Below are 12,386 nucleotides of genomic sequence, written 5' to 3' on the forward strand. Positions count from 1 at the left end.
GCAACCTTACTTCCTGCTTTTCCATGTAACATAAACTATTCATAAGTCCTGGGGATTAGGACATGGGCGTCTTTAGGGGAGATGTTATTCTGTCTACCACGTGTTGTACTTCTTATGGATGTGCTGTACGAGGTAAATTCAATGAGTTGGTGGGTAATATCCCAACTCTCTCTGCTCTTGACTTAGACAATTCTGAGGCATGTTTCAGAGCTTTTAGAGGTTAGCAAGAGGAATAAGCCACCCACTCAATAATGCCAATAATGCTTTCTTGGGGTTTCCCTAGTGGCACAGTGGTTAAGAATACGCCTGCCAATGCAGGGGACACGGTTCGATCCCTGGTCCGGGAAGATTCCACATGCCATGGAGCGACTAAGCCCATGTGCCACAACTACTGAGCCTGCGCTCTAGAGCCCGCGAGCCACAACTACTGAAGCCCTCGTGCTCTAGGGCCCGCGTGCTGCAACCACTGAGCCCGTGAGCTGCAACTACTGAAGCCCGCACACCTAGAGCCTGTGCTCCGCAACAAGAGAAACCACCGCAATGAGAAGCCCACGCACGGCAATGAAGAGTAGCCCCTGCTCGCCGCATCTAGAGAAGGCCCACATGCAGCAACGAAGACCCAATGCAGCCAAAAAATAAATACAAATTAAAAAAAAATAATGCTTTCTTATGGCTTCCTTCCCTTCTCTCCTAGTGCCCTCTGAGGATGACACAACAAATCAACCTCTTGTACTGAAATCCTTGTCTTAAGTCCTGCGTCTGGGGGAACTGAACCAAATTCAGGTTGGGTTCATGGGACTCATTTCAAGCAGTGCATCAGAAACACGCCTGGTAAATAGATGGGCTGAGACTAGATTGACCATGTCATTTCCAGACTGGGACATTTAAGAACGATTGGTGGTCACCTCCCTGCACACTCTTCTCTCCCCTTGCCAACGCGGGAACCCACAATTGCAACTTGGATGCAAGATAGCTTCTCTGATCTGCAACAGTTTTGCAAGAGCGTGTTTTGGCCATGACTGTGTTGTGTTACATTGCTGAGATGCTGGGGTGTATTTGCTATTTGTGGCATAGTGTAGCAGATTCTTTTTTTTTTTTTTTCAAAAGAAAACTGAGGATTTATTTTTATTTTTAACACCATTATATGTGATACATGTTTAAATTTTATCACTTGCTTCATAGGCCAAGCTCCCACGAATTCAGGTTTTTCAGGCACACTAACAGCATTGGACCCAGCAAGGTGAGAGCTCCTCCTGCTGGCTTTTTTTTTTTTTTAAAACATCTTTATTGAAGTATAATTGCCTTACAATGGTGTGTTAGCTTCTGCTTTATAACAAAGTTAATCAGTTATACATATACAATATGTTCCCATATCTCTTCCCTCTTGCATCTCCCTCCCTCCCACCCTCCCCATCCCACCCCTCTAGGTGGTCACAAAGCACCGAGCTGATCTCCCTGTGCTATGCGGCTGCTTCCCACTAGCTATCTATTTTACATTTGGTAGTGTATATATGTCCATGACACTCTCTCACCCTGTCACATCTCACCCCACCCCCTCCCCATATCCTCAAGTCCATTCTCTAGTAGGTCTGTGTCTTTATTCCCGTCTTGCCACTAGGTTCTTCATGGCCTTTTTTTTTTTTTTCCTTAGATTCCGTATATATGTGTTAGCATACTGTATTTGTTTTTCTCTTTCTGACTTACTTCACTCTGTATGACAGACTCTAACTCCATCCACCTCATTACAAATACCTCCATTTCATTTCTTTTTATGGCTGAGTAATATTCCATTGTATATATGTGCCACATCTTCTTTATCCATTCATCTGTCGATGGACATTTAGGTTGCTTCCATGTCCTGGCTATTGTAAATAGAGCTGCAATGAACATTTTGGTACATGACTCTTTTTGAACTATGGTTTTCTCAGGGTATATGCCCAGTAGTGGGATTGCTGGATCGTATGGTAGTTCTATTTGTAGTTTTTTAAGGAACCTCCATACTGTTCTCCATAGTGGCTGAATCAATTTACATTCCCACCAACAGTGCAAGAGAGTTCCCTTTCCCCCACACCCTCTCCAGCATTTATTGTTTGTAGATTTTTTGATGATGGCCATTCTGACCAGTGTGAGATGATATCTCATTGTAGTTTTGATTTGCATTTCTCTAATGATTAATGATGTTGAGCATTCTTTCATGTGTCTGTAGGCCATCTGTATATCTTCTTTGGAGAAATGTCTATTTAGGTCTTCTGCCCATTTTTGGATTGGGTTGTTCGTTTTTTTGTTATTGAGCTGCATGAGCTGCTTGTAAATCTTGGAGATTAATCCTTTGTCAGTTGCTTCATTTGCAAATATTTTCTCCCATTCTGAGGGTTGTCTTTTGGTCTTGTTTATGGTTTCCTTTGCTGTGCAAAAGCTTTTAAGTTTCATTAGGTCCCATTTGTTTATTTGTGTTCTTATTTCCATTTCTCTGGGAGCTGGGTCAAAAAGAATCTTGCTGTGATGTATGTCATAGAGTATTCTGCCTATGCAGATTCTTATTAACTTGTCCACAGAGGAATTCCAGAACCTCGGCTCCCAGCCATGCACCTGGCATGTAGAGGAGAGAATTCTTCCCAGCTCATTCTATGAGGCTAGCATGATTGATTATTAAAAATAATTCCAGTGAAATAAAAGGGGACAAAGGGGGAAAAAATGGAAACCGTTGAACTGTGTTGAAAACAAAAATGATCCAGGAATCACACTGTCCAAATTCAGTGAATGCTGGAATGGCTTTTCTCAAGAAAAATCCCTCCAGTAATTATTATAATTCCTATTTACCAGCTTGTGTTTGTAAAGACAGAATTAAGAGATCCCCATGATAATTTCCAGCCAAGATGCGGTACCAGCTCCTGCTTGAAGTAAGTGAGAAACTGGACAAAGTATATGAAAGAATTATTTTCAGTCTCTGGAGATAAGTGTAATGCAGTGGTCCTTGAAAGGGGAGAAACAAGGTGGGCCCTACAATTGACCCAGCTGACTGACTGGAAGGAGTTTCCAGTTTGCAGTGCAGGGAAGGTAAACCCAAGCAGAGCTCTGAGTTCTCACTGGCTTGAAGAGATAGAGTTGGTAATTCAGGCAGGCTGGAAAGGCGAGAATTCAACGGACAGAGTCCCAAGAAGAGAGAACTGAATAGAGAGAGCTCTAAGAATCTGCAGAGGGTCCCCATTCAATCTTGTTTTTTGGTGGAGGGGGCGCTGCATTGGGTCGTCATTGCTGTGCTTGGGCTTTCCCTAGTTGCGGCGAGCGGGGGCTACTCTTCATTGTGGTGCGCGGGCTTCTCATTGTGGTGGCTTCTCTTGTTGCGGAGCACAGACTCTAGGTGCGCGGGCTTCAGTAGTTGTGGCACGCGGACCCTAGAACGCAAGGACTTCAGTAGTTGTGGCTCGTGGGCTCTAGAGCTCAGGTTCAGTAGTTGTGGTGCACGGGCTTAGTTGCTCCGCAGCGTGTGGGATCTTCCCGGACCAGGGACTGAACCCTGTCCCCTGCATTGGCAGGTGGATTCTTAACCACTGTGCCACCAGGGGAGTCCCCCCCCATTCAGTCTTTGGTGGAGTTTTGATTGGTACATGCATGGGGAGAAATTATATGAGGCCAAGAAAGAACCACTCAAGTGCTTTAGAAGGAATGATACCCCAGACTCAACATATGACTGGGAATATCAGAAGCCCACTCTCACAGACCTGTCATATAAGCAAGCAATAGCTTTTGTTGTTCTAAGCTGTTTTGGGATTGTTTGTTACTGCAATGCAACCTAAGCTGACTGATGCATGTTCCTGGGTGTACCAGCCCCCACACATCCAATGCCCAGCATCTGAGACACTTGGCCACCTAAAGACTTTTCCTGACCATCAGAGTCCTCCCTACCCACGTACAAGGCAGCCAGGAATGCCCAGGAATGATGATGCCACCACATCTCCAATGACTGATCAGAGTTAATGGTTAAATACTCCAGCTCACTTATCCTTCTGGAAGGAGGACTCTGAGGCAAAGTTTTCAGCCTCAGTTGCCCACCATCATTAGTTCCTTATTAACATCCTCATTATTGGTTCCCTTCCCTTCCATTTCTCACATCCCCACTGCCTTTGTCATGCTTCCCAGGGTCATGTCCCAAATAAATTACACCTGAGTCTCTACCTTGGAGCTCAGCTGGTGGAGAAACCACTAAAGGCACAAACTCAATAGAAACTTTGCATTGAGATAAAAGTTATGGGTTAAAGAAGTGCTGGATGCATTTATTTATTTTATTCTGTACTTTGAAATGATTTTAAGGCTTACAAGAGAAGTTGGGGAAAAGACACAAGTTCCTAAATACTCTTCATCCACCTTCCTCCAGGGTTAACATCTTATGGACCACAGTATAATGATCAAATCCGGGAACATCACATTGATACACTATTATTAACCCAACTACAGACCTTATTCGGTCCTTTTCCTGACTCAGGATGTCACATAGCATTTAATTGTCATTCTTTAGTTTCCTCCAATCTGTGAGGGTTTAGTCTTGTCCTGTCTTTCATGCTCTTGACATTTTTGATGAGTGCTGGTCAATTTTTCTGTAGACTGTCCCTCAGATTGAGTTTATCTGGTGTTTTTTTTTTTCTCCTGATTAGATTGAGGTTATCCTTTTTGACAAAAATACCACAGAAGTGGTGTTGCATACTTCCCAGTGCCTCATCTCAAAGGTTATGTAATGTCGCTATGTCTATTATTGTTGGCATTAACCGCAGTTATCTGGTTAAGGTGGTGCCCACCAGCTTACTCCATTGCAAAGTGAGTCTTTTCCTCTTTGTAATGAATAAATACCTTGCGAGGAGATAACGTTGGGAGTTAGAAAATATTCCATTTCTCATCAAACTTTTATCCACTAATTTTGGTATCTTGTGGTTTAGGTGTGCTTTTGATATTGCTGTGTCCATTGTTCTAGGTCTTCTTGGGAGACAGAGCTCAGAAACACATGCGTGTGTACAAATAGGCATACATAGACATACTATATGTCTGTATTTCTGTACCTACTTATCTGGACACATATATTAAAAACCATGAGTTCATACTGATACCCTACTTGTAGTCCAACATCACAGAGTTCATTCTGGTCTTCCTCCTCCCCCACCTCTTTTATTTTGGCTTCACCACACAGCTTGTGGGATCTTAGTTCCCTGACCAGGGATCGAACCCATGACCCCTGCAGTGGAAGCTCAGAGTCTTAACCACTGGACTGCCAGGGAAGTCCCTAGCTTTTCCCCTTTCCTTATTTGTAACACCTTTTCTCCAACAGTGAGAAATGTGGTTCTCGTTAACCACAATATATTTGCTTATTTGTTCAGCCAGAGAATACACAGGAAGGAGTTTCAGAATTTTTTTCTTTTGCAAAAAAAAAAAAAAAATTTATTTTTTATTTATTTATTTTTTTAAAAAAATTTATTGCATTTTAATATTTATTTATTTATTTATTTATTTATTTAATATTTATTTTTGGCTGTGTTGGGTTTTCGTCTCTGTGCGAGGGCTTTCTCTAGTTGCGGCAAGTGGGGGCCACTCTTCATCATGGTGCGCAGGCCTCTCACTATCACGGCCTCTCTTGTTGCGGAGCACAGGCTCCAGACGCTCAGGCTCAGTAGTTGTGGCTCACGGGCCTAGTTGCTCCGCGGCATGTGGGATCTTCCCAGAGCAGGGCTCGAACCCGTGTCCCCTGCATTGGCAGGCAGATTCTCAACCACTGCGCCACCAGGGAAGCCCTATTTTTATTTTTTATACAATTTTTCTGGTAACGTCTTTAGTGTTTTCTGTGTATGGTATCATGTCATCCGCAAACAGTGACAGTTTTACTATGTCTTTTTCAATTTGGATTCCTTTCATTTCTTTTTCTTCTCTGATTGCTGTGGCTAGGACTTCCAAAACTATGTTGAATAAAAGTGACAAGAGTGGGCATCCTTGTCTTGTTCCTGATCTTAGAGGAAATGCTTTCAGCTTTTCACCATTGAGTATGATGTTAGCTGTGGATTTGTATTTTTTATACAAATTTTAATGGTTACTTCCCATTGATAATTATTACAAAATATTAGATATTTTCCCTGTGTTGTACAATATATCCCTGTAACCTATCTTACATCCAATAGTTTGTACCTCCCACTCCCCCACACTTATATTGCCCCTCCCCTTCCTCTCCCCACTGGTAACCACTAGTTCTCTATATTGTGAGTCTGTTTCTTTTTTTGTTGTATTCACTAATTTGCTGTATTTTTTAGATTCCACATATAAGTGATATCATACAGTGTTTGTCTTTCTCGGTCTGACTTATTTCACTTAGCATAATGCCCTCCAAGTCCATCCACGTAGCTGCAAATGGCAAAATTTCATTCTTTTTTTATGGTTGAGTAGTATTCCATTGTGTGTGTGTACATATGTATATATATATATGTATATATATATGGCACATCTTCTTTATCCATTCATCTTTTGATGGACACCTAGGTTGTTTCCATGTCTTGGCAATTGTAAATAATGCTGCTATGAACATTGGGGTGCATATATCTTTTTGAATCAATGTTTTTGTTTTTTTCAGATAAATACCCAGGAGTGGAATTGCTGGGTCATATCACAATTCTATTTTTAGTTTTTTGAGAAACCTCTGGACTGTTTTCCACAGTGGCTGCACCAATTTACAAATTTCTAATTCATGCCTCTATGAGAAAAAAATCATCCCATTGTTGGATGAAGGGAATCCTCTCAGAGATTCTTCAAGAAAGGCTAGTGGGTACAGAGTTCCTTATTTCTTGTACGTATTTGAAGGACAGCTGGGCTGGATATCGAATCCTTGGTTCACACTTTCATTCATTGAGTTCTTTTTTTTAATGCTCCTCCATTGTTGTCTTGCTTTGAACATTAGTTTTGAAAAGTCTGATACCAGTCTAATTCTTATGACTTTGTAAATTATTTGATCTGGAAGGCTTAAGGATTTTATCTTAATCTTTGAAATCAAGTAGCCTGACTTGAATATGTCTCAGAGTTGACCATCTGGGTTAATTTTCCCAAGTACCTGGCCAGCCCTCTCAGTGTGTAATTTCAGGTGATTTTCTATTTCTGGAAAGTTTTTGGATTATGATTTTAAATATCAGCTCTGTTTTCTTGTTTTGTTTTCCTTCTTCAAGGACCACAATAATGCATGTATTACTCCTTCAGTGTCTGAAATTCCATTTCTGTTCATTTCCCTTTGATGCCTTTTCACTTCTTTCTTCATGTCATTGTCACTTTCTTTTCTTTGCTTTGCTTTCTGGTTTTTTTGGGCCGTGCCATGCAGCATGCAGGATCTTAGTTCCCTGACCAGGGATTGAATCTGTGTCCCCTGCATTGGGAGTGTGGAGTCTTAACCACTGGACCACCAGGGAAGTCCCCATTGTCACTTTCTTAGTTGTTTTTCTGCTTTTATCCAATGCCCTTTATTACACTTTCATTTGAGTTTATTCTCTCTTGGGTACCTTATAATTTATTCTGCATTTCTGAAATAATTTTTTCTTTTTCTTCCACTTATTTCCTGAGTTGATTCAAATCTCTCTTCATCTACCCCCGTTTTTCTTTTCTGCCCACATCAGTACTTGGTTCTTTAGTTTTTGAATTTTTGATGTAAGATGATTTTTCATATCCTCAAATGCTTGTTTGAATATATTTAATTCTCTTTAAAGTGTTGACTTACGGTTTTCTTTTACTTCCTGATTCCTTTTCTGGGGGACTTTTTCCTCAGCTGATTTGTGTGAATTTTCATTTTGTGAATCTTTTCAATTACTCTCTCTGAATTTACTATTTTCCTTTTGTTCATATGTGTCATGTATTGGGGATGTTTTATGAGATAGGCAGCTCAATGTTACCTGCTTATGTCAATGCAGCAAAATCGACTTACTTTAGTGGATTTTGTTTTGGTTTGTTTTGTTGGTGGCAGGAATAGGTGGCGAGACCTGCAATTTAAAAAAATTTTTTATTAGAGTATAGTTGGTTTACAATGTTCTGTTAGTTTCTGCTGTACAGCAAAGTGAATCAGTTATACATATACATATATCCAGTCTTTTTCAATTCTTTTCCCATATAGGTCATTACAGAGTATTGAGTAGAGTTCCCTGTACTATACAGTAGGTCCTTATTAGTTATCTATTTTATATATAATAGTGTGTATATGCCAATCCCAATCTACCAGTTTATCCCTCCCCCTGACCCTGCTTCTCCCTGTGGTAACCATAAGTTTGTTTTCTACATCTGTGATTCTATTTCTGTTTTGTAAATAAGTTCATTTGTACCATTTTTTTTATTCCACCTATAAGTGATATATGATATTTGTCTTTTTCTGACTTCACTCAGTATGACAATCTCTAGGTCCATCCATGTTGCTGCAAATGGTGTTATTTCATTCTTTTTTATGGTTGAGTAATATTCTATTGTATATATGTACCACATCTTCTTTATCCATTCATCTGTTGATAGACATATAGGTTGTTTCCATGTCCTGGCTATTGTAAACTGTGCTGCTATGAACATTGGGGTGCATGTGTCCTTTCAAATTATGGTTTTCTCTGGATATGTGCCCAGGAGTGGGATTGCTGGATCATATGGTAGCTCTATGTTTAGTTTTTTAAGGAACCTCCATGCGGTTCTCCATATTGGCTGTACCAATTTACATTCCCACAAACAGTGCATGAGGGTTCCCTTTTCTCCACACCCTCTCCAGCATTTACTGTTTGTAGACTTTTTGATGATGGCCATTCTGACTGGTGTAAGGTGATACCTCATTGTAGTTTTGATTTGCATTTCTCTAATAATTAGTGACGTTGAGCATCTTTTCATGCACCTCTTGGCCATCTATATGTCTTCTTTGGAGAAATGTCTATTTAGATCTTCCGCCCATTTTTTGATTAGGCTGTTTTAATTAATTAATTAATTAATTATTGTCTGCTTTGGGTCTTCGTTGCTGCACATGGGCTTTCTCTAGTTCCGGCGAGTGGGGGCTACTCTTTGTTGTGGTGCACGGGTTTCTCATTGCAGTGGCTTTTTTTGTTGCGGAGCATAGGCTCTAGGCGCGCAGGCTTCAGTAGTTGTGGTACGCCGTGCTCTAGAGCGCAGGCTCAGTAGTTGTGGCGCATGGGGTTAGTTGCTCTGAGGCATGTGGGATCTTCCAGACCAGGGCTTGAACCCGTGTCCCCTGAATTGGCAGGCAGATTCTTAACCGCTGCACCACCAGGGAAGACCCTGTTTGTTTGTTTTTGATATTGAGCTGCATGAACTGTTTGTATATTTTAAAGATTAATCCCTTGTCAGTTGATTCATTTGCAAATATTTTCTCCCATTCTGTGAGTTGTCTTTCTGTTTTGTTTATTGTTTCCTTTGCTGTGTACAAGCTTTTAAGTTTAATTAGGTTCCATTTGTTTACTTTTGTTTTTATTTTCATTACTCTAGGTGGGAGACCTACAATTTTGTCTTGAAGGCCCTACATTTCCCCTCTTTGCTTCTGTTCCTTTTTTGCTTCTGTTCTTCCTCAGAAGAAACCAACCCTGCTGACACCTTGATCTTGGACTTCCAGCCTCCAGATCCAAGAAAATTAATTTCTGTTGTTTAAGCCCCCCAGTGTGTGGTACTTTGTTATGGCAGCCTGAACAAACTAATACAAATGAAACAGGAGGGAAGGGGACAGGGCACAACCTTTAAAGGAATGACATAGCCCGAGGACACGACATAAACTGATTAGAACCAAATAGGTCCAAGATGGCAGATGAGTCAACTTCCACTAGACCTTGAGCTTCAGTATACGCTCATTGTAACACATCAGTAAGCTAAATGACAAACCCACAGGCGTCATGACAGTTCCAAGGCCGACCATAAAGGTCAAAAAGTGGGCAGTGGCCCAATTTCTGGAAATCCCCACCCCTTCCCCAAAATAGCTGGAATTCTCCTCCCATTCATTAGCCTTTGAAATTACCCACCTCTACAAAAACTGACAACCCCATACCCTGGTGCCACTCTCGCACTCTGAGATGACCCACACTCTGTCTGTGGAGAGTGTTTCTCTCTAAATAAATCCACTTCCTACCTATCATTTTGTCTCACTGAATTCTTTCTGCGATAAGACATCAAGAACCTGAACTTCATTAAGTCCTGAGACCAGGTGTGTGCTCTCAGTTAAATGACTGTGGGTTCAAGTCCCAATCTGGGTTTGGGCTGGGTTCGAGTCCCAGCGTGAGGGTTCAAATCCCAATATGAGTTACAGGGTTTCACAATGACTAAATATAGTGTGGGATCCTGGATGCAATCCTATAACAGAAAAAGGACACTGGTGGAAAAACATGAAATCTAATGAAGCCTGGAGTTTAGTTAATAGTATTGTACCGGGCTTCCCTGGTGGCGCAGTGGTTGAGAGTCTGCCTGCCAATGCAGGGGACGTGGGTTCGAGCCCTGGTCTGGGAAGATCCCACATGCCGCGGAGCAACTGGGCCCGTGAGCCACAACTACTGAGCCTGCGCGTCTGGAGCCTGTGCTCCGCAACAAGAGAGGCCACGATAGTGAGAGGCCCGCGCACCGCGATGAAGAGTGGCCCCCGCTTGCCACAACTAGAGAAAGCCCTCGCACAGAAACGAAGACCCAACACAGCCAAAGATTAATTAATTAATTAATTAATTAATTAAAAAAAATATCCCCCAATAATCCATCCCCTTTAAAAAAAAAAAAAAAGTGACAACAATAAAAAAAAAAAATAGTATTGTACCAGTAAGAATTTTCTCGCTGTGACAAATGTATGATGGTAACGTAAGACGTTATTGACAGAGGAAGCTGGGTAAAGGGTACACCAAACTCTCTGTATTGTGGTAGCAACTCATCTGTGATTCTAAAATTATTTCCAAATTAAGTTTCTTTAAAAAGACTCAAAAAAATCTATTTAAGATTCTACTTATATGAAGTACTTAGAAGAGTCCAATTCATAGAGACAGGAAGTAGAATGGTGATTGTCAGGGGCTGGAGGAGGGGGATGGAAAGTGAGTGTTTCATGGGGACAGAGTTTCTGTTGGGGATGATGGAAAATTTCTGGAGATGGATGGTGGGGATGGTTGCACGACAATGTGAATGTACTTAATGCCACTGAACTGTTCATTTAAAAATGGTTAAAATGACAACATTGTGAATCAACTCTACTTCAGTTTTTATTTATTTATTTATTTATTTATTTATTTATTTATTTATTGCTGTGTTGGGTCTTCGTTTCTGTGCGAGGGCTTTCTCTAGTTGCGGCAAGTGGGGGCCACTCTTCATCGCGGTGCGCGGGCCTCTCACTATCGCGGCCTCTCTTGTCGCGGAGCACAGGCTCCAGACGCGCAGGCTCAGTAGTTGTGGCTCACGGGCCCAGTTGCTCCGCGGCATGTGGGATCTTCCCAGACCAGGGCTCGAACCCACGTCCCCTGCATTGGCAGGCAGACTCTCAACCACTGCGCCACCAGGGAAGCCCTCTACTTCAGTTTTTAAAAAATAAATAAAATGGTTAAAATGGTAGATTTTTATGTCATGCATATTTTACCACAATAAAACAATTTTATCAAAAAATCTATTTAGGATTTTAATTGGGCTAGCATTGAATTTATAAATTCGTTTAGGGAGAATTAAACTCTTTAAAATACTGAGTGTTCTTCTGGGGAACTCACTTTTTGTCTTGATTTGTTCAGACACATTCTTAGGAGAATAACAGCTTTATTCATAGCTTGTTATGATTATTCTTTAACTTTCAAGGGATTTTCGTATATTAGGTAGAGGATTTGTTTCTTATTTTCCAATGTTCACTGCTAGAACATAGAAACTTGTTCCCTTGTACGTTAATCTTGGTGAGTCCTCTAATTAGTCCAGAAGTTAAGTCCCTAGGACTTTCTGGAAATATGATCACTGTTAACATTCACTTTTTCTTTCCAATATTTTTAGGTCTTATTTACTATTGCACTGGGAAAATAGCAAGACGGGCATCCTTATTTTGTTCTTGATTTTACCAAAAATGTTTTTCATAATTCACAAGTAAGACATTTCTGTGGGTTCCTGGAAATTGCCACTTATCAAATGAAGGAAGTTCTATCCTGTTCTTTGTTTACTTCAGCATTTGTTTTCTTGTGTTTATCTTTTTTTTTCTAATGAGGAATGAGTGTTAAATAGAAATATTTCATAATTGCAACGTGGAGGGGACAAAAATAAATTGTGGAAGGATGTAGACCACATGGTACTTTTTTTTGTTTTTGTTTTTTATAAATTTATTTATTTATTTATTTTTGGCTGTGTTGGGTCTTCGTTTCTGTACGAGGGCTTTCTCCAGTTGCGGCGAGCGGGGGCCACTC

General features: G+C 40.9%; 1 long non-coding RNA gene across 1 annotated transcript; it reads left to right on the plus strand.

The window, feature by feature from the left end:
- The first annotated feature begins 2,535 nt into the window (after window positions 1-2,535).
- On the plus strand, window positions 2,536-11,219 carry LOC309624729. Its single transcript, XR_014242104.1, has 2 exons — window positions 2,536-10,410; window positions 10,787-11,219. It is a non-coding gene; the product is annotated as an uncharacterized lncRNA (long non-coding RNA).
- The last annotated feature ends 1,167 nt before the right edge of the window (window positions 11,220-12,386 follow it).

This window comes from Balaenoptera borealis (genome assembly GCF_965194805.1).
Source record: "Balaenoptera borealis genome assembly, chromosome: 2".
Lineage (NCBI taxonomy): Eukaryota > Metazoa > Chordata > Mammalia > Artiodactyla > Balaenopteridae > Balaenoptera > Balaenoptera borealis.